This window comes from Asparagus officinalis, chromosome 6 (assembly GCF_001876935.1).
Source record: "Asparagus officinalis chromosome 6, Aspof.V1, whole genome shotgun sequence".
Classification (NCBI taxonomy): Eukaryota; Viridiplantae; Streptophyta; class Magnoliopsida; order Asparagales; family Asparagaceae; genus Asparagus; species Asparagus officinalis.
This window is the reverse complement of record NC_033799.1, coordinates 36,376,692-36,397,101: the sequence shown is the minus strand read 5'-3', so window position 1 is coordinate 36,397,101 and position 20,410 is coordinate 36,376,692. Positions and strand designations below refer to the sequence as shown.

At 36.4% G+C, this 20,410-nt stretch overlaps 1 long non-coding RNA gene across 1 annotated transcript; it reads left to right on the top strand.

Moving 5' to 3' along the window:
- LOC109844274 lies at positions 28-2,424 on the top strand. Its single transcript, XR_002247963.1, has 3 exons — positions 28-78; positions 2,086-2,273; positions 2,382-2,424. It is a non-coding gene; the product is annotated as an uncharacterized LOC109844274 (long non-coding RNA).

The following is a 20,410-nucleotide window of genomic DNA, read 5'->3' as shown; positions in this document are numbered from 1 at the left end:
CGGCTGATGTAGAGGCGTGGAAGCATATGGATAGAACTTTTCCTTGGTTTGCGAATGAGTGCAGGAATGTTAGACTAGGTTTGTCTAGCGACGGATTCAATCCATTTGGGATAATGAGTTCTGGTTGGTCTACATGGCCTGTGGTATTAACGCCTTACAACTTACCACCTTGGCTTTGCATGAAACAACCGTATATGATACTTTCATTATTGATACCAGGCAAGCATGCACCAGGCAATGACATAGATGTGTTTTTAGAACCGCTAATTGATGAGTTAAAACAACTCTGGACTGAAGGTGTTATGACTTCTGATACTCATGCAAAGCAGTCTTCAGACTACGTGCTATTTTACTATGGACAATTAATGATTTTCAAGCCTATGCGAATCTTTCAGGTTGGTCTACAAAGGGAACATATGCATGTCCAGTGTGTGGTCCAGAATTCAAAGGCCTTTATCTGCAGCACAGTCAAAAGTTTTGTTATTGGTTTAATAGAAGGTGGTTGAACATAAAACACAGGTACAGAACCAAAAAATGGAGCAAGTTTTTTTATGATACTGTTGAGAAGAGAGATGCTCCGCGTCCATTACGTGGGGATCAGATTGTACATTTGTTTGAGATGTTCCCCGCCGCCAGGTTTGGAAAGAAGCGCTATTCGAAAGAAGATTTACTTGGAGTAAGGAACTTGCGTATTAACAAAAGGATACCAAAACGAAAGAGACAAGCACAAGTGGTGAGTGATAGGGCTGAAGTCGTAAAATTACTTTCAGGATGGACAAAATTCAGCATTTTTTTTCAACTCCCCTATTGGAAAGAGCTAAAAATACGTCACAACTTGGACGTTATGCACATTGAAAAAAATATTTGTGATAATCTTTTGTCCACACTGTTGCAAGATGCTAATAAATGAAAGGATGATCTACGAGCTCATCGAGATCTAACTGCATTGAACATTAGAGAGGAACTGCAGCCAAAAATTATCGGAAATGACCGATTAGAGTTGCCTGCGTCTCGTATTACAATGTCAAAAGTTGAGATGCAAACATTTTGTCAAGTCCTCAAATCAATAAAGTTACCAGATGGTTACTCCGCAAACATATCGAACTATGTCCAGAATGAAAAATTTAGTAACGCAACAATACATATTGTTTTTATTTTCGCCAAGCTAATTTGCATCTATGTTATATTAATTTGTATGTTTATTCAACTTGCAGATGTCTAAAAATATTAACAGGAGGTTATTCGAAGCTAACCCCAGTCAAGACCAATCCACTGATGAAGAGCCTCCGAGTTCAGGAGAGATGTCAGGTATAACTTAGTTTAACTTACGTATTTTTATTCATGATATATGCACAATGATAATTTATTTCTTTTATTTTTATAGGTGAGGGTGAGGAAGAGCCGACTCACATGCTATTATATGCAGATCCTCCAGTTATACTTCGAGCATACATTCCTGGGATTGAGCGCGGGCCCTTACCAGCATGTGCAGAGGGATACAGACTCAAGCAGACTGAAAAATACATGCTTGAGAAAAAAAGATTGGATGAATGGGCCCCACAGATTGAGGAGATTTTTTCTGATGCAAAAAATGAAATCAGACAAAGATTTGGTGAGTTTGATCAAAAACTTAATCAATTCCAGAATTTTTCTTCTTCCTTTTTTAGTAAATTCTAAGAGCTTAAATAAAAGTGTTGATTAAATAAAAGTGTTGATATATCTATTATTTCTTTTTTGTAGGTGAAAAACTTTACCAGAAGAAAGGACGTTAAGGAAGTGACTTTAAAAAAAAGTTACCACCGGATGGTTTCCGAGCAATTGTGAGATGGGGACATTATGGGAATCCAACCGGACAATGGGCTAATAACTTCAGCTCATACCTTGGATGTTTGATACGGAGGAGTGATAATGTGAATCCCTATTATGAGGCTTGGGAGCAGCCATTTCATGTCCTGGAGAGTATATATCGAGATTGTTGGGTAAATTCTTATATTTAGCACAATTATTTTTCAATTCTATCAATTGTCCATGCTTAACTATATTTTATTTTTTAGAGATATTTCAACATCAAAGACAATCCCATAGGGTGGGAATTTTTATTTGGATACCAGGGAAAGTTCAAGCATTCTCTTCGGGAGTGGAGACATGAGATAAAGAAGAAATGCTTTGATTGTTTCACTCACAACTGGGAGAGGATATACAAGCGAGATAAGAGGGTTGAGCCTGAGCACTTAGCTGCACTTATAATATTGTGGGGCCAAGAGGAGCACCAGGTAAATATGTATAGTAGTTAATTATCATCAAGTTATTTATCTGAAACTAGTGATATATTCCATTGTATATTATACCATGCACTAAAATTCTCTTTGTTCATGTTGAAGGAAAAATGTAGGAGAAATAAACTTAATCGATGGAAAAAAGATTACGATCATCATACAGGGACTACTTCATTTGCCTAGATTGAGGATCAATTTTGTAGGACAACGGTATAAAGTCTTTTAATCTTCTATGTATATTCTCTCCGCTTCTTAGAATATTTGATAAATAAAACTAATAAATATATTGTTAAATCTCAGAACGCTCCCTTTATCCCACTACCACAACTGCACAGGAGAACAATGGTTCAATTTAAGAAGGGGTACGATGAGGATGAGACTAAGAAACAAAAGATAGAATTGGCGAAGAAAATGCAGGTTAACTAATTATCTTAGCTCTTATTAGCCTGTTATCATGTTGGGAATTTATTGTTTGCACTCTTCTTTTGGTCATCCTTAGCTCTTATTAGCCTGTTATCATGTTGGGAATTTATTAGCACTTAACACTCTTCAACTATTTATTAGCACTTAACACTCTTCTTCACATGTACTTTTATGTTGCACAAACTATTTATTACACATTATAACCAAAATTTAACTTCAACATACTACTGAGTGTTAGACATTTAGAATTTAGAAGGTCATGGTAAAAATTTATGGCTTTGTACATGCGGAAGGCATATCTTTATGGCCAAGAGTGTCTTAGACGCATTCATCTCTCGCCTAAGGGGAGGCAGCTTGAGAACCTATGCCAAACTGCAAGCATGTTTAAATTTAAAACATAATGTGTCAAGTACAAGCATGTTTTAGTTTTGTTTGCAATAAAAGAGTAGCATCACTAAGAGAATTCTAGTGCACTACTTAGACAGCATGGTTTAGTTAACAGAAAAGTGTTTTTTTAATCATCTTCATCTCTGTAGGCGTGGTGGTTTTTTCAGCCAATCTTTGCACATACAGTTTCATATTTTAAATTGTTATGCAGATAGTGAGTTAGACAGGTCGATAATGTATCCATTAGGGGAACTTAAACTCTCTGATGTTTAACCTGCTCAGTGTGGGTGTGTGCTCTGCAGTCATGTGTGCCAACTCTTGTGTTTCAACGTGTGGTCACCTGTGGGTCAACGTTGGTGTGTGCATAATGGCATGTATGCACGTACATGTTTGTGTGGGGTGGGTCATGCTTGTGTTTCATGAAAGTTGTTAACAAGGTAAATATTCTCTAAGTGTCTTTGACATGTCAAACAGTCAAAAATGTCAATTTTTAGGTTTACAAGAAGTGGGACCTCGCTGTTTTACAGCTGTAATTTCTGCAAGGCAGCTAGATGTGTTGAGAAAACACCAACTGAATGTATAGAATATAGTTTGATGGAAGGTACATATTCTAATTCATATTCCTTGATAGCCATTGCTGCATAAAAGGAGAGGGCATTTTCTAATGACTTACAAGCCAAAGCACCCTTCAACTATTTATTAGCACTTAACACCCTTCTTCACATGTACTTTTATGTTGCACAAAACACCCTTCACATGTACTTTTATTTTACTTGTTCAGGTAAATATCTTTTATTTTTGAAAGGCTAATTCTTAAATTTATTTTTTGGACTTCTAGGAAGCTCTGGAAAACACGTATTCTGAGGTTGTTGCACAGTGCCAAGAGCCCCTGACTAGAGAGCAGAATTATAATGTGAGCCATCTAGTTTGTGGACTTCCTAAAAAAAGGAGGACTAGGTGGATGGGAGTTGGAGCTTAGAGGGTGTCTACACAGTTCCAGCCTCCGCCGAGTTCCACACCCTCGACTATGCCATCGGGGCCCTCTTACATGCCGCAGGAGGATTGCACTCAGCAGGCGATGCAGCTTGTTTCCTCTGTGATGAGTATGTTAGATGGTTAGATTCCCGAGGAGATGTGGGAGGATAATCAAGAGGAGCTTATGCGAGTGACCCATCCTACTGCTACTTTTGCGATGGTTTCTAGGCAAATAATGAAATCTTATAGAAGGCGGGTTCCTACTCGGGTGCAAAGCCAGATTATGAACTTCTTGGCCACTCAAAAGGCATTTACGGCGGGTTCCTACTCGGGTGCAAAGCCAGATTATGAACTTCTTGGCCACTCAAAAGGCATTTACTGGTACTGGAGAGAGTAGCAGACAAGTATACTTATTATATTTGTAAATCATGATTACACACAATATTATGTGATTCTAAATTTAAATTATTTTGTTGTTAGATTGGAGATGATACTATTGGGAGCACGAGTCGTAGGGATGGATCCGCCACTGGTAACGCGGACGATGACATGGATAGGGCGGATGACATATCTTAGTGAGTTATATCCTAAACTCGTGTTTGAATATTGTGGACATCTTTATAGTTGAGATTATGATACTTGTGTTTGTATATTGTGGACATCTTTATAGTTGAGATTATGATACTCGTGTTTGTATATTGTGGATTTAGAACTTATGATATGTGTGTATTGTTTGTTATGAAAATTATTATTGTGGATTTGGAACTTATCGTGATAAGTGAATGTATATATTTCGATTGTTTGTGAAAATTGATTGGATGAGAGGTTTAATTGGGAAAATTTGGATTATATTCATTGCGAGATGTTTTGGAATGCGTGTGAAATGTCGTTTGGAGATTTGTACGTACAGGGAATATATATATGTATAGGGAACTGAGTATATGTCACCAGATTTTTTTAGCTACTAATACTTATCGCTGACGGGCTTCCCGTCAGCGATAGGTATCGCTGACGGGAAGCCCGTCAGCGATGTACATAACATAGCTGACGAGTTCCCCGTCAGCGATAGTTATAGCTGACGGGAAGCCCGTCACCCGATATTTACAAACATCGCCTGACGCGGTCCATTGTCAGCCCGATAAGTATCGCTGACGGCGGATCCCAGTCAGCGATGCGGAGAAACATCGCTGACGGGAATCCCTGTCAGCCGCTTTTCTCTATCGCTGACGGGTTTTGCCTGCTCACCGATACCGCCAGTCAGCTCGCATACTTCATCGCTGCACCGGCCGCCGTCATCGATAGTCCTTTCCCGAAGGGACTATCGCTGACGACGTATCCTTGACGGGACGCCGTCAGCGATACTTATCGCTGACGGGAATTGGGGCATCGCTGACGGGAATGCCCGTTAGCGATACATGATTTTCCACTAGTGCTTAAAGAGGGAACCGCCAAAAATCGTCGGATCCCCTCCAAGTTCCCTTGATGTGCTTCAAATAATTTCCAAATTGTATAAGTACTATCAAAATGAGCAAGTTCGTTAGAAATACATGGACCTAAAGTATTATGTACAAATTCTAACACTAACTTGTTCATTATGCTGGTCTTCTTATTTTGATGATGATTTACAAATAATTTACATCTTATGTTGTTTGTCTAGTATTTGTGTTTTGTATTTATTCTAGGCAAACAACATATTAGAGGATGGATGGATTGTGCCATAACGATCATATCAAATGGAGGTTGGTGGAATAGTGGTTGACGCCTTGCTATTCAAGTTGAAGATCCAAGTTCAAGCTTCATTTGCAATGTGTACCAAGTCAAGCTTATTGAATATTAAGATCAAGCTAGGGTAACATTAGTTTAGGTTTATATTACGTGTGTTGGCACTTTAAGCGCAATCATATATACACACACATTATATTGGTTTACTTATATATATATATAGTTATATACATATATATACAACACAAGTTTTGGTTTTTTTATATATATATACACATAGTTATATATATATACACAATTTAGTTTTTGGTTTCTATGTATATATAGAGTTATATATATACATACACAGTTTTGAGTTTTCATGTTTCATATTTATTATTGTGTTTTGGTTTAACTATATAGATATGAAACAAATATACATTAATATATATCCTCATATGTTTCATACTCTATTATGTTTAAATATATATTGCATAGAATATGCAATTTTGTGGAAATATTGATTTCTTAGCATATGGACTTAACAATAATGATATACATCTTCTATTAAGTCTATATAATTATTTTGTATTATTTCAAAACATAGTTTAGTCAAAATGTTAAAACATGTATGTTTAGTTTTCATGTTTTTGGACTATTTTGCAAAATATTAATTTTTTACAAATATGAAGTGCAATTCTAAAAATTCTTTTTGTAACATGTTCATTTACATGTTTATAAACATTTTTCAAAGTTTTAAAATTTTTGGCATTTATGTGCTATTTTTAAAGGCACTTCAAAGTTGAGTTTTCTCTGTGCATTTTAGGTTTGTGCACATATAAGTCGATTCAAAAGTCGACTCATGAGTCGACTCATAAGTCGACTTATGAAGTGTAGCCCAGTTGTGTTTTTCTTCTGCTGAGTCGACTCATATAAGTCGACTCATAAGTAGACTTATAAGTCGACCCATAAGTCGACTCATAAGTCGACTTATCAGAGAATCGTTGCACATTAACGGTTAGTTTTCTGATTTGTTTGTTTATGGGTTTTTGGTCTTTTTCTTGGGGTTTTTGCTGAAGTTTTGAGTGAGTATAAATACCCCATTACCTTCAGTTCTTCATCTATCCAAGAGAATATTTTAACAAAGTTTTAACAAGGGTTTAAGTTTTTAGTTTTGTTTCAAAGAGTGTTTAAGAGTTTTGTTTGTGAAGAGAATTTCAGTAGAGCAAGTGGAGATCATCCTTGGTGTTTGTGCATTCACTCTTCTCCCTCTCTCTTGTTATTTATAGAGAAGTTTTCCTATACTCAATCTAGCTTTATATTTACATTTTTTAATAACCATTTTATTAAGCTAGTGTTTATATTGAGTTTAGTTAATTTTGTTTACTCTTTGTTTACACACACAAAGCTAGTGTTTATATTGAGTTTAGTTAATTTTGTTTACTCTTTGTTTACACACACAACCATTGAGCTTATTGTATTTGCATACATTGTATAATTTGTACACACACAACCATTGAGCTTATTGTATTTGCATACATTGTATAATTTGGGTTGTGGGGTTTGTGTGACGTTCAGTGCGAGCCTACATTATGTTCTCATCTATTGTAGAGAACAAATTTATATTTGTGTGCTTAATTGTGAAGTTTACTTTGTAATACACTTGTACACCTAGAGGAGTGTGTGGTGAGGACGGAGTCGATACCGAGAGGAGTGGCGTCGGTAGCTTAGTGAGAGGTGATAATCCTGAGCACTTGAGGGAGTCGATACGTGAGGACCAACACTTGAGGTTATAGCTTGTGTATGTACATTGTGCTTGAGGGAGTCGATACGTGAGGACCAACACTTGAGGTTATAGCTTGTGTATGTACATTGTGAGGATTTATGAGAGTTGTCGGTTGACTTGATAACCAAGTGTGTAGAGTTTTCGGTTAGCTAGAAAACCGAGTGTGTAGAGAAGTTTTCGCTTCCAAACCGGGTTACGTAGTTGATTCTCCTCGAGAGTTGGGAGCGGGGACATACGAAAGAAGGTCCGAACCTCGTGAACATATTGTGTGCTTGAGTTTGCATTGGCGCACCTATTCTTATGTTCATATCTTATATCGCCATTGCCTATTGCATGTTGTTAATCTTATCCACTATATTGTTTAGTTTATTTCTCTCCTGTGATAGTTTATATATCCTTGCATATACCATATAGACATCCCATTGCTAGGATATATCATCTTGTGCACATTGCTTATCCTAACTCACTTATATTGTTGTATTTCGTACTTGCTAGGATATATTTGTAATAAGTTTTAATTGGTATAAAATCGGATTAGATTAGTATAAACCCTATTCACCCCCCCCCTCTAGGGTTCTTTCATAGAGACCTTAGGGTCTAACACATTATAAACATTTTCTTGTCATGTTTGCTCTACTTGGATTTCTTCCGAAGTGGGCACAATATAAGCATTGTCAATAACTTCCCATAAATCTATATTTCTAGATTCAACAAAAATTTTGAATCTACAACACCATTGTTCATAAGGGAAGTTACTATATCTAGGAGCAACATTTATATCGTAGCCCTACAACACCATTGTTCATAAGGGAAGTTACTATATCTAGGAGCAACATTTATATCGTAGCCTACACCAACTATATCAATAATATATGAGAAAGCGAATTAAATAATATCAAAACAAGATTAACAACAATATTAAAGCTTGGACCGTTAACTCAAGGTGGTTAAACCTTAAATCAAGAGCACCAAGCTCTGATACCAATGAAAGTACCCTAGAGGGGGGTGAGTAAGGTTATTGCTAATCTTATTAGATATTAATGCCGATTAAAATTAATTAACAAATATATCCTAACAATGATGATATTCAATAAGATATATACAAGGATATATATATACAAAGGGTAAAATAAACAAGAAACAATACAAAAAAAATAGTGGACACAAAGATCCAAACACAATAATATGATTACAGAGTTTGGACCTTCCATCCTACGTCTCCGCTCCCCACTCCCAGGGAGAACTCCACTATCGACACACCCGGTTTGGAAGCTGGAACTTCTCTATACACTCGGTTTTCTAGCTCACCGAAAACATAACAAATCTCTCATATTGTCCATACACAAACTACAACCTCAAGTGTTGGTCCTCACGAATCACCTGCCTCAAGTGCTCAACTTTACTATCTCTCTCTAGGCTTTACTACTGATGCCACTCCTCTTGGTATCGACTACAACCTCACCACACACTCCTCTTGGTGTAATTGTGTATTACAAAGTAATACTCTCACAATAAGGCTCAATTACAAGATTTGTTCTATATAATAGATGAGAAGACAATTTAGGCTCACTCTCAAGGTTACACTCACCACAACCCCAAATTATACAATATGTGAAAGTACTTAAGCTCAATGGTTGTGTGTGCAAGCAATGAGAAAAACAAAAATAAACTCAAATAAATCTGAAAAATATGAATATACCAATTAAAGCATAAACAAGCTAGAGATATGAATTTAGAAACACTTCTCTAATAGCAAGAGAGAGAGGGACTAGAAGATTAAAAGCCCAAACTGAAATTGATCTCCTCTTCTTGTAAAACAATCTTCACCAAAACTGATTTTGTAAACAAATAGTTAAAAAAAACTAAAACTCTTTTTAAACTTGTTTTAAAATATTCTCTTCTTCGTTCATAAGTGAAATATTATTGGGTATATATAGCATGAAGAAACAAAGCTCAAAACCCAAGTAAAATCCAGCAAAAGGACAAAAAAAGGAAACTGAACATATACAGTGTGTGCACTAACTTTTATATGCAGATTTCAATATCAGAATATGTACAAGTGCAAGTTGATTTCAAGGCATTTTGAAGTGAATAAAATGAAGAACAAAAGAGATAATGTATTTTACATTTTCTTTACTTAGAATAATTGTACAAGCCTTGATCACACACACGCACACACACAATTTTAGAACACACTAACACAGGCTTAGTGTGTTGGTTAACTATAGAAATCCCCTATGTTAACCATTAGAATTATAGTTAAAACTTGATTATAAAAACTCCTTATAGCAGAATTTTTGATCTTAGTAGTCGACTAATTAGAATAGTAGTCGACTACTCATGTATAAAACTCAAATACATGTTTCTATCAATTTATAGTATAGTCGACTAATAATGATTATAGTCGACTACTCAAGTGTTTGACAGAAATATAAGTTTCTGATATTTTACAGTATAGTCGACTAATGTCAACAGTAGTCGACTACTGAACTCAAATTTTATTTTATCAGTTTCTATCAAAATACAGTGTAGTCAACTAATGGGCTTTGTAGTCGACTACTGAGAAAATTTTCCGAAAACACAGAGTCTATTTGAACTCAGTGTAGTCGACTAATGTCAACAGTAGTCGACTACAGATACAGTTTTTCCAGTTTTTAAAGTTTGAATATCTAACAGTTTATAGTCGTTTTTAAACGTTTTTAAAGTTTAAAAAATTATCTTTTCAAGGGCTATAAAATAGGTTATTTGTTCAGAAAAATTGCAGAGATTTACATACCCATAAGCTTTGATCTTTGAGCAATTTTTCAAGTAAAAAATATTCAGATTTTATGAAAAAGAGAAGTTTCTGAAATTACCTCTAAACATTGATCAAATACTTATCATTTAGGTAATTTACAGAGGTTAAAAGAATCCTAAGCCACTGCTGCACTTCACTACACATTCAAGGCTTATAGGATCAATTGTGTTCTGGCTTCAATAAGGTTTTCTCTCGGGTGTGAGAGGGTTAATCTCTTGGTTTAGAGATTGGTGTTCAAATTGACAAGTGTTTGTCAATTGGTGTTGTAATTTGCAGGGACTAGCAAATTGGTCAGGTTTGCGTTTGATTTTGTAAGTTTATTCAAAATCATAGTGAAAACTCTCAAGCAGGATTTGCTTGGGGACTGGATCTACACCGGATTGGTGGAACCAGTATAAAATCCTTGTGTTTGTGATTGTGAATTCACGAGATTGCCATTTTTCTTTGCAATTTATAATATACTTTGCATTAATTTTAAAAAAATACTATTCACCCCCCCTCTAGTGTTCAAGTGTATCTATTTCAGATCCTACATTTGGTATCAGAGCAAGGTGAAAGATGACATCGTCAAATACATCACAATTCAAGGAAGGTCATTCTACAAATCGTCCTCCAATATTCGATGGTTTGAACTACAACTATTGGAAGTGTCGAATGAAGATTTACCTTCAATCAATTGGCTACAAACTTTGGAACGTCGTGGAAACAAAATATGAGAAGCCAACCACTCCTTTCGCGGAATGGACTACATCTCAGCAATGAATGCCTTATTTTGTGCACTTGACAAGAATGAGTTCAATAGGGTGTCAACGGCCACATCCGCATATGATATTTGGCACACACTCGAGGTAACTCATGAAGGTACTACTAAAGTTAAAGAGTCTAAAATTTCTGTTCTTGTGCACAGATTTGAATTATTCAAGATGAAGGAAAATGAGACTATTGGAGAAATGTTCACAAGATTCACCGACATCACAATTTCTCTCATTGGTCTTAGAAAAATATATATTCAAGTGGAGATGGTAAGAAAGATACTTCGTTCTCTTACTCCACAATGGAAAAAAAAAGTTACCGCAATTGAAGAAGCCAATGATTTGTTAACTCTTACGGTTAAAAGTCTTATTGGTAATCTTATGGTATATGAAGTACAAATTGAAGATAGAAAGAATGATGAAGAATCAAAGAACAAGAAAGTTCTTGCATTCAATACTACTTCCGATAAAGAAGATTCAGATGATGATGATGAAGAAATGGGCATGTTTGCACGAAAATTTCGAAAATTTATAAAACGAGGTAATTTTAAATCTAAGAGTTCAATTTTAAATAACCCTCTTTGTTTTAAGTGTAATAAACCAGGGCATATGAAGAAAGATTGTCCAATGTTGAAGAATAAGCAAAAATCAAGTTATTTCAACAACTTTAACAACATTCAAAATAACAAGAAAAGGAAAGCAATGACACCCACTTGGGATGATAGTGGTGAGTCATCTTCAGATGAAGAAATTGAAGAAAAGGAAAGTGCTCACATGTGTTTCATGCCACAAGATAAAGTAAGTAAAAATGAAGAACTTTTAGATGCTTTTAATGAATTATATGAAACTTTTGTAAGATTAAAAACATCACATAATTTTCTTAAAGGTGAAAAATAAAAGATTACTTGAAGAAATTTCAGATTTAAATTCCTCTATTTTTTCTAATTCTTAAATAATTAAATTAAAAGAAGAAAATTTTTCATTACTTAAAGAAAATGAATGTTTATCTAATGAAAATAAATATTTAAAATTAGAATGTAATGATTTAAATATTCGAATTAATAGTTTAGATAAAGATATTTCTTCTTTTAAATCAAGATATGAAGATATATGTTTAAATGTAAGCAAATTTAATAAAGGAAAAGAAAATCTTAATAATATTCTTTCTTTTCAAAGAGAATCACAAAAGACAAAAGGATTAGGTTTTCAATTTAATAAAAACAAATCAAAGAATACAATATTTGTAAAACCTTCTTGTGATTTGTATGATTATAGAATTGAAAATTTGTGTAAAAAGAAATCAAAATTCTTTTCTATTTGGATTCCTAAAAAATTATCTTCTTTACATAAGAATTTTTATATTTCTGATTTTATTAAAAATGTTTGTTTATCACCTAACTATTTAGGCAAATCGAACTCTTCATGGGTTTGGTTTCCAAAAGGCTAATTTAAAGGACCCAACATAGTATAGGTACCAAAATGTAAATGTTTATTATTTCAGGTACCCAAGAAAGATAGGTGGATTTTGGATAGTGGTTACTCCAAACATATGACTGGAAACATATAATTGTTGTCATCTTTTCAAAACAAGGATGGAGGTACCGTTACTTTTGGAGATAACAACAAAGAAAAAGTCATCACTATTGGATCTGTCGGTAATCTAAACAAACCTATCATTGATAATGTTCTATTAGTTGATGGTCTTAAACATAATTTACTAAGTATTAGTCAACTTTGTGATAAAGGTTTTAAAATTGTTTTTGAAAAAGAATCATGCTTAATTTATGATATTGATTTAATAACCATTATTTTTAAAGGTTATAGAAAAAATAACATATATGTGTTATCTATGAATAATATTTCAAATGAACATTGTCTTATTGCATCATCTAATGATTCTATTTTATGGCATAAACAATTTTGGACATGTTAACTTTAAACATATGTCTAAGATTTCTAAAAATGATTAAGTAAATGGTTTACCTAAGATGTCCTTTAAAAATAATTTTTGTGATGCATGTCAACAAGGAAAAATGCACAAATCTTCTTTCAAATCTAAAAATATAATATCTACAAATAGACCATTAGAATTAATTCATATAGATCTTTTTGGTCCATCTAGAGTAGTATCTTTAAATGGAAGTAGATATGCATTTGTTCTTGTTGATGATTTTTCTAGATTCACATGGGTAATTTTTCTTAAACATAAAAATGATGCTTTTAACGAGTTTTCTATATTTTGCAAAAGAATTCAAAATCAAAAATCTACTTTTATTATCTCTATACGTAGTGATCATGGAGGTGAATTTGAAAATGAATTATTTGCAAATTATTGTGACAAACATGGTATATCACATACTTTTTCTTTTCCTTATGCTGCTCCACAAAATGGAGTTGTAGAAAGAAAAAATAAAACTTTACAAGAATATGCTAGAACCATGTTGTGTGATAGTAATTTACCTAAATATTTTTGGGCAGAAGCTGTATCAACAGCTTGTTATGTATTAAATAGAGTTTTATTACGGCCTATTTTAAAGAAAACCTCTTATGAATTATTTTATAACAAAATTCCTAAAGTATCTTACTTTAAAGTTTTTGGTTGTAAATGGTTTATCTTAAACACAAAGGATAACTTAGATAAATTTGATTCTAAATCTGATGAAGGAACTTTTGTTGAATATTCTAGTCATAGTAAAGTATATAGAATATATAACAAAAGAATATTAGTTATTGAAGAATCTTTACATGTTTCTTTTGATGAAATTTTTTCAAAAACACCTATTATACTAAATAATGATGATGAAGTAATTGATACTATACATGATACTCCTATGATAGATATTACAAAAGATGATAATCTACAAAATGATTTACCTAAAGATTTTGTAGAAGTTAAAAATCATCCACATGAATTAGTTATAGGAAATATTTCTGACAAAGTAACTACTAGATCATATTTTAATTTGATTGCTCATAATGCTTTTAACTATTTGTAGAACCCCGTAAAATTTTATAAGGATATATATAGATATTGAATTATTAGTGATGAATAATTCTTTTGTGAAAATTTATCATATATACATATATATATATATATATATATTGAATGTGATGAATCATGTTTAGGAGCCTAACAAGAAATTCTATGTTGGAGAAAACAAGTGGATTCACCAGGATGTCAAACAGACATAGCAGGCAGTTGTCCTGCTGTGCGGTCGACCGACGATTAGAATCAATTAGGATTTTACTTGCATTTGCATGTTTTATGAATTTTAAATTATTTCAAATGGATGTTAAAAGTGCTTTTCTAAATGGTTTTATAAAAGAAGAAGTTTTTGTAGAACAACCTCTAGGTTTTGAACATGAAAGTTTTCCAAATCATGTTTTTAAACTTAAGAAAGCATTATATGGTCTTAAACAAGCACCTCGTGCATGGTATGATAGATTAAAGAAATTTCTTTTAACTTCAGGTTTTGATATTGGAAAAGTTGATTCAACATTGTTTATTAAGAAAATAAATAAAGATATTTTACTAATACATTATTTATTAAGAAAATAAATAAAGATATTTTACTAATTCAAATATATGTAGATGATATTATTTTTGGTTCTACTAACAACAATCTTTGTAAAGAATCTTTAGTGTATGTTTATGTGCAAGATTTCAATCTAATCCTAAAGATTCACATCTTAAAGCAGTAAAAAGAATATTTAGATATATTAAAGATACTACAAATTATGGTTTATTTTATCCAAAACATAGTTCTTTTGATTTAATATCATATAGTGATGCTGATTTTGCCGGATGTAAATCTGATAGAAAAAGTACAAGTGGAACATGTCATTTCTTAGGACATTCACTTGTATCTTGGTTTAGTAAGAAACAAAATTCAGTATCATTATCAACAACTGAAGCTGAATATATTGCTGCAAGTCTTGCATGTGCACAAATATTATGGATGAAACAAACTTTAACTGATTATGGCATAAATTGTCCCATATCATCAATTATGTGTGATAATTCTAGTGCAATTAATTTATCTAAAAATCCTATTCAACACTCACGTACAAAACACATTGATATTAGACATCATTTTTTATGTGATCATGTGCTTAAAGGTGACATTTTATTAGAATTTATACCTACAGATAAACAAATAGCAGATATATTAACAAAACCCCTAAAAGAAGAAATTTATGTTAAATTAAGAAGGGAATTAGGTATATGTTCAATTGAAGATTTAAATTAATTTTTAAAACAAACATATATAAATTTATACTTTAAATAGTCGACTAATGTGACTTATAGTCGACTACATGCACAAGTCTTACAAACAATTTTTTTGAAAAATTACTTTATAGTCGACTACTTACCTTTATAGTCGACTACTCAATGTAAAATCTTAAAAATACTCTCTGTTGATTACAGTGTAGTCGACTAATTCACATATTGGTCGACTACTCAGAGTTAAAAACTAAAACTTAACCTTCTACGACCGTCGCTCAGTTTTGAGCCTAGTGACTTTCGACTCTGCGAGCGGTCGACCGGAGTGATCTCTGCGGTCGACCGCCTTGCAGTTTCATCTGCATGTTGATATTTTTCTTTTGCTGTTCTTTTCGTGTGCTTAAGAGTTCATCTCTTATGCCTCGTACTAGTTTGTGATGTTTGTAACTTACCGATACATGGGAATTGAATGATATGAATTTAGACCCGCACAATGAAACACGTGCACAGTTGGGACATGTATATGTATTTCCATATATGCTAGTGAGAATTACACTTCTTCGTTCATAGTCCACGTGTTGAGCATGCATTATTATTGATCCATGTGTTGGACACTTGTCATCTTGGTCCATGTGTTGGACATGCATTTTATTTTAGTCCATGTGTTGGACCTGCATCCCTTTTAGTCCATGCGTTGGACATTTTTGCTGAACCTTGAGCATGGTGCACATTTGAGTTTAGGACACGACATTTTGATACCGATAAGACATGATAGCTACCTAGGCTGGGTATGACACTTATGTAGAACACGGCATGGTATTTATGTAGGTCAGTACAAGGTACTGTATTTATGTTCTGAGATGGGTTGTATTTCCTTGTTACTTATTTCTGTTCACGTATTAGACTCCGGGTTTGGTACTTAGGGATTTTCAATTTGGGATATAAGGTATATACATGAGGGTTTCCTTGTTTGGATTATTTCGCTCGACGTACCTATGCCCGTGTTGAAACTTCATAAGTACTAAGACCCATTGTTTATTGTTAGGGTAATTGTTTATATGTGTATATATACTTTGTGATAACTGTATTTTTCTTATACAATGAGCCCTCTCCCTTGGGGTTGGTTGTGATGTTGCTCGCTAGCGCTTTGACGCTCGTTGTCCCTCCCCCTTTCAGGTCACGAGCCAGGAGCCCGGAGAGTCGCAGGTTGATGGCGACACACTTTAGTGTTCGACTATCTATTCTAGCTATGCTTTATTTTGGAGCTCCACTATAGACTTTGTTTATACATTTGAGGACGTTATTCTAGATGTTGTAAAGGCTGTGTGCCTTATTTCCTTTATTCAGACTTGTTATATTTGAGATGTATTAAGAACTCCAGTTTGTTCATTTCAAACATTGACTTTATATTCCTGTATGTTGGATGATGGAATACTATTTGATCTCTATCGTTTCATCAGTTATCTCTTGTAGTATCTTTTACTTACTTTTGTACCTACACCTATTATTGACCCACTATTTTGTACCTACACCAGTTGTTGATTCTACTAGATAGATGTTAATTGTGATGGTGAAACATGTTATTGCACGGTGTGGTGCATGGCAGGTTTGGCATCCTTGGTTTCACCTCGGACTGCAGCCTTGTGTGAACCCAGGGGCGTCACAGTTGGTATCAGAGCTCTAGTTCCAGTATCCTTAGGATCATCCTGTGTCGAGTCGTGGAGCTAGGATAGAGTTTCCTAGGATTCATATATAGAGTCCGTAGGGATTCCCTAGTATGAGTGAGGACGACTTATTAGTATACCTCAAAATTTGAGGAAAATTTTTTTATGATAACTATTTTGCAAATTTAAAGTATTTTGTGTGAATACTATATGTTGTGAAGATTGTATTGTGATACACTATTTATAGAAGTTTATTTTGACTCATAAACTTTTATTTTCTTATGATCAGAGAGATGGCAGGACGTGGTAGACCTCGTACCAGGAGAGCTACCCCCGAGCCGCAGCAGGCTCCTCAGTATTTGGTGGACATCATGGCTCCTCTCATTGCCCGGATGACAGCCATTGAGGAGTTGGTGACTACTCATATAGCACCACGGACACCACCACCACCGGTAGCTCAGCAGCAGGGGATACCTGCCGTTCCTGTCAGAGAGAGATCCCCAGAAGTTACGCCTGCAGCCATTCCTCTAGTAGTCCCCGACAGAGCCACCGAGCAGGAGGCTTGGCTCCGTATGGTTGAGAGGTACCAGAAGATGAGAGCACCCGAGTTTCAGGGATCACCAGACCCTCTGGCAGCCCATAAGTGGAAGGAGGATGTGAGCAACATTCTCGACATACTCAGTGTGGACTCAGTTCAGAAGCAGAGGTTGGTATCCTAAAGTCTGAAGGGTGATGCTGGGAGATGGTACCGACTCCAGTTCCCTCCAGAGCAGAGGATGGCCCTCACATGGGAGGACTTCATATATTTCTTTGATGGGAAGTACATTTCCTCTGCAGCACGGACAGGGAAGGAGCTCGAGTTATCCCGTCTGACTCAGGGGGACATGACAGTTGCAGATTTTGAGAGCGGGTTTATGGAGTTGCTACATTTCACGGGTATGTGGCAGACAGGAGAGCGTCAGGCTCAGATGTTCTTGGCTGGGCTTCGCCCTAACCTCCGACGGTACCTCGTGTCGAGGAGATTTTATTCAGTCAGGGAGGTAGCTGAGGCTGCCACTTCTCAGGAGACTGAGACTTCTATGTTCCAGAACGACAAGGAAGGGAAGGCCAAGACCGGACAGAGTGGGGACAAGGGCAAGAACAAGAGATCTTTTTCTGGACCTCAGCAGCAGCATCAGGGTCCTTATAAAAAGGGACCCCAACAGGATCAGAGGGCGCATCAGCAGCGCAGGTTCCAAGGGTCTTGCTTTAACTGTCGCAAGGTAGGACATAAGGCATTAGAATGCCGTAGCGCACCAGCAGAAGCCCAGCAGGGTAAGGGTCCGAACCAGCAGCAGCAGCGACAGCAGGGCAGAGGTCAAGGCCAGCAGAACAGGCTTGAGGCATCCCCAGTAGCTCAGAGGACTGAGGGTCAGATTCGGGCAGTTCAGGAGATTTCTCAGGGGCAGATTATCCCATATTCTCCATCCCCATCAGCAGAGCAGTCTTCAGCCACAGGCAGGATTTATGCGGTAGTTCCCCGTGATCTCTCCCCGCCCGTATTCTCTTCGATTCGGGAGCTTCGCATTATTTCATCTCGCATGCATTTATGACTAGACTCCAGCTCGTAGCTCAGCCTCTAGATACCCCTCTATCTGTTTCCACCCCTTTAGGTGAGGTATCACTTCTGGAGAGCATTTGTAGGAGGTGTACCGTCAGTCTAGACGAGTCGGAGTTCATAGTGGATTTGATAGTGTTGCATATGTTCGAGTTCGATATCATCCTTGGTATGGATTGGTTGTCTTCCTACCATGTTAGCATTGATCGCTTTGCGAAGACAGTCAAGTTGCGAGCGTCCTACGGGTCCGAGGTGATTGTAGCCGCCTCTCAGGGCAACCGACTTGCGGAGTCATTTCTGGCATACATCGAGGAGGTGATGCAACGGGATCAGGGTGCTGAGTTATTAGAGACTAGAGTTGTCTCAGAGTATCAGGATGTCTTTCAGGACATACCTGGATTACCTCCGGTGAGAGAGGTGGAGTTCTGTATCGGGTTGCAGCCAGGCACAGCCCCGATATCCCGCGCAACCTATCGCATGGTGCCAGCTGAGATGAGGGAGCTTCAGACCCAGTTGGATGAGTTGTTAGCTCAGGGTTTTATCCGTCGGAGTCATTCTCCGTGGGGCGCACCGGTCCTCTTCGTGAAGAAGAAGGACGGTAGTATGAGATTGTGCATAGATTATAGAGAGTTGAACAAGGTCACTATCCGGAATAGGTACCCATTACCTAGGATTGATGACTTGTTCGACCAGTTGTAGGGAGCGCAGTATTTCTCGAAGATTGATCTTCATTTTGGCTATCATCAGTTGCGGGTTCGGGAGATGGATATTCCCAAGACCGCTTTCCTTACTCGATACGGATCATTCGAGTTCTTGGTCATGCCTTTTGGGTTGACCAATGCACCCGCGGTATTCATGGACTTGATGAACCGGGTTTTTCATCCCTTCTTAGACCAGTTTATGATCGTTTTCATCGATGATATTCTTATTTACTCGAGATCGGAGGCGGATCACGAGGAGCATCTACGGATAGCATTGAGGACTATTCAGGAGCATCAGCTGTACGCTAAGTTCAGCAAGTGCGAGTTTTGGCTTTCAGAAGTCAGATTTCTTGGCCATGTTATCAGTAGAGAGGGGATAGCAGTGGACCCGGCTAAGGTCACGGCAGTCCTTGATTGGGAGCCACCGAAGACGGTGACAGAGATTCGCAGCTTTTTGGGCTTAGCTGGATATTATAGGAAGTTCATTCAGGACTTCTCGAAGATTTCGACGCCTATTACACACCTTACGAAGAAGGGTGTACAGTTCATATGGAGCACGGAGTCAGTTTGAGTTGTTTACAGACCATCAGAGTCTGAAGTACCTCTTTTCTCAGAAGGAACTCAATCAGAGGCAGAGGAGGTGGATTGAGTTTATCAAGGACTACGAGTTCGCGATTCAATATCATCCAGGGAAGGCGAACGTCGTAGCAGATGCTTTGAGTAGGAAGCGTCGGCATCAGGTTTCGGCTTTGAGGTGTTCATTGCATCGGGATCTTGCCACTCTTAGCCAGTTTGATTTTAGACCCGAGATTGGAGGAACCAGTGCATTCTTGGGAGCTATCTCAGTGCGAGCGACAGAGTTGTCGGAGCTCAGTTGGGAGACTCTTGGATTCAAATCCGAAAGGAAGAGATTTCCAAAGAGCCTAAGACTAATTGGACCATAAGAGCGGATGGAGGTCTACGAATGAAGGGTAGATTAGTTATGCCAGCCAGTGAAGAGCTGAAGAGGGAGCTATTTGATGAGGCACACCGTACTCGGTACACGGTGCATCCAGGAACCACCAAGATGTACAAGGATTTGAAGAGACATTTCTGGTGGAGAGGTATGCGTAGAGAGGTTGCAGAC